Genomic DNA, 2999 nt, shown 5'->3' with positions numbered 1-2999 from the left:
AAATAATTGAAGCTATGTTCTGAAAACGCTCAAAATTTCACCATCAATTAACTTAAAATCATGCAGGAAGATAACTATTTTTCATTTTACTGCTCAAAAAATAATATTTTTAAAATTAATATTTTTAAAAAAATACTTATTTTTTCCAAAACAACAAACATTTCGCGTATTAGGGAGGTTTGACCCTATGTGAGGTAGATGTATATCTGTATGTTAAATATCTCTGGTGGCATTAAAATGCTACAGGTGAGATTTTTGTATCTTGGACCGCATATACCTAGGTCAAAATATTTTCGTCCCCAAGCGAATTTAATTGGAAAATAAAACTTATAAATCAGTAAAAATTCTGATTCAAAAATTTACATTATGAAAAATGATAGATAGTTTGACATAGAAGAATATTTGAAAACGAGTTTCAAAAATACATAAACTTATAAGAAAGTTCCTTTATTTAGGGAGCAAAGAAATCAAATATTCCCTTTAATAATAATAAAAAAGGGAAAGTTACACTATCTGAAATACATAAGAAAGAATATATTCCATATATCTGTAATATATAATCCCATACTTCAACTAAAATATCTATAACGATAAATTTTCTAAGGTAGCGATATAATTTCATTGCCTTAAATTTTAGAAGAAAGCAATAATTTAAATTTTTCAAAAGACTTCTTGCAATTAAGGTTTTAACCGTTTTTTCTTTTCTAAAGCATTTTTTTCGCTGTCTTATATATTTTTTTTTATTGTACTTCCTCATAATATTTCTATTTTGTTCTAAATAGAAAGAGACACTTCCAATTAAAATCAGTCTGTTAGTGCTTTCGCATTTGTTTGTTAAAATCTAAGGAATTATTATGCAAACCAATGGTTAAGAATATATATATCATACTATTCATTCCATACAACTACCTTAAAAATCACAAAAATATGTATAATTTTTAATTTATGTTAGGGAAACGAACGAAAAGGGAAAAAAAGACATTCTTCTGTTAGACTTCCCGACACACCGAGGATGAAAAAAAAGGAAAACAAAACTAGCATAAGAGGCGCCAATCATAACATTTCGCCAATATACTCTCATAACCAGACTTCGATTGATCAAAATGTATTTTGTAAATGAGTATCTGTGATTCAGGGCAGCTTCATGTTACAATCATAAATATTTAATACGTTCAATGAACTATCTTAACTTTTTGTTGAGTTTAAGTGAAGTTTTTAAATAAATAAGATCAAATGATTAATTTTCCCGCCAAAATAATTCGGCAGACGAGAACACCTACATCTTAGAACAATATGGACTAACATACGTAATTATGAAAATTATTCCTTAAATTCTTGTCAATTATAAAATGATTTTTATTTCTCATGTATTAGCCGATAGTCATAGAAAAATCCTTTCGTGTTTTTATTTTTAAATAGTATTTATAATATTTATTTTTTGTATTAATACCATTTGGGATATTTCCGTCCTACGACCTTCGCCGAAGAATTTTTCACTTCATAATTATAAAAAAGAAGAAGATGTGTGTCTATAAGCGTATTGCTTTGCCCAGGGTTCAACCATTTTTCGTCTGCTATTGCCGCTTATACTTGGTGATTATTTTGACTGACAGAAATCTTCCCCTTTCAGAGAGTCCTATAAATATAATTTTTATTCGGAGGCGTCCTTTCATTCGAACTAAAGCATCCCTTAAATATAAGTGACATCCGTCATATATTTTTTAATTGATAACTTATTGATCAAGGTTTGTTTGATAATTTGATTTATTTCTTGTAATTGTTTATAAAATGCAAATCAATGTATTCATTGGCATATTTAGTATTTCTTAAACTTTACTTATCAAACAGTAACAGGTTTTATATTGCAAAAAGGAAGAAAAAAAACATTTGAATAAAATGTTTTGCAAGAAGATTGATTGTGTTACTAAGGTTTAAAAAATGACAGATTAAGAATTAAGATTAAGCATCTGAATAATGGAATACTCATAACAAAAAAATTAATTTAAGAAGATTATACTACTTAATAAAAATAAAACTATAAAGAAGATTATAAGAAAGATAAATATGTCAAAAGTGACCTTACAGGGCCAGGGGCGTACATATGACTTGCAGCACCCGGGGATAAATTTAGTTTTTACCTCAATCGCAATGATGTCAAATTTCAGGTGTCATAATTTTCAAGATCATTTTGAATTTTACGGCAAGGTTATGCGATGTGTTTACGCTGAGTGTGTTTTTTTTCTGTCCTTGTCGCCAAACGCTATCTCTTCAGAACTTTTGGCGTTAGAGTTTTGAAATTTGAACAGGGCCGTAATGAAAGATAGATTTTTTTCGGAGAGGGAGGGGGGGGGATTCAAAATCACCCCACTCAAACTCGCTTTAAACCCCGCTAATTGTCAATTTAAAAAAACCTCTGAGGTTTTTAAATTTTTTATATTTAATTACTATTTTTTATAATTCATTTTGAACAATATATATTACTATTGCTGATTAAAAAAAAGTCTAGCTTGAAACTACCATGTTTTCCTCTTTTAATCACTTAAAAACTTTGAACATTTGTTCGTGAATATTGCGCCCATAAATAAACATGTACAATAATTTTATTTTTGGTTAAGAGTATACTTTGTATTCTCAATAAATCAATCTAATTTAAAGAATTAAAGTTAAATGAGGGGTAAGAAATGTTATTTTTAACTAGGAGGCTTCGCCCCCTGCTCGCTGGCGCTCACCAACCCCCGAAACTGCTTTCACAGTTCATTTCGAATTGCTTCGCAATCCAATGCTCGCTCATTGGATACGTTCTTAACGTCTAGTTTTTGTATACTTTTTTTAATACTGAAGTTCCGAAAACTTTTCACTGTAGAAAATTCTAAACCTGTACATTTCAATATTAATTTGAAATTGCAAACAGTTCACATATTTTTCTTAATCACACTATTCTAAATTTCAGTTGTTGAGAAAAGTAACTGTTGTAAGTTTTGTTTTAAAGTCTTTCCCAC

The sequence above is a fragment of the Parasteatoda tepidariorum genome, chromosome 2 (genome assembly GCF_043381705.1).
Source record: "Parasteatoda tepidariorum isolate YZ-2023 chromosome 2, CAS_Ptep_4.0, whole genome shotgun sequence".
Taxonomy (NCBI): domain Eukaryota; kingdom Metazoa; phylum Arthropoda; class Arachnida; order Araneae; family Theridiidae; genus Parasteatoda; species Parasteatoda tepidariorum.
The sequence above is the reverse complement of the archived record's forward strand: the minus strand, read 5'-3'. Positions refer to the sequence as shown.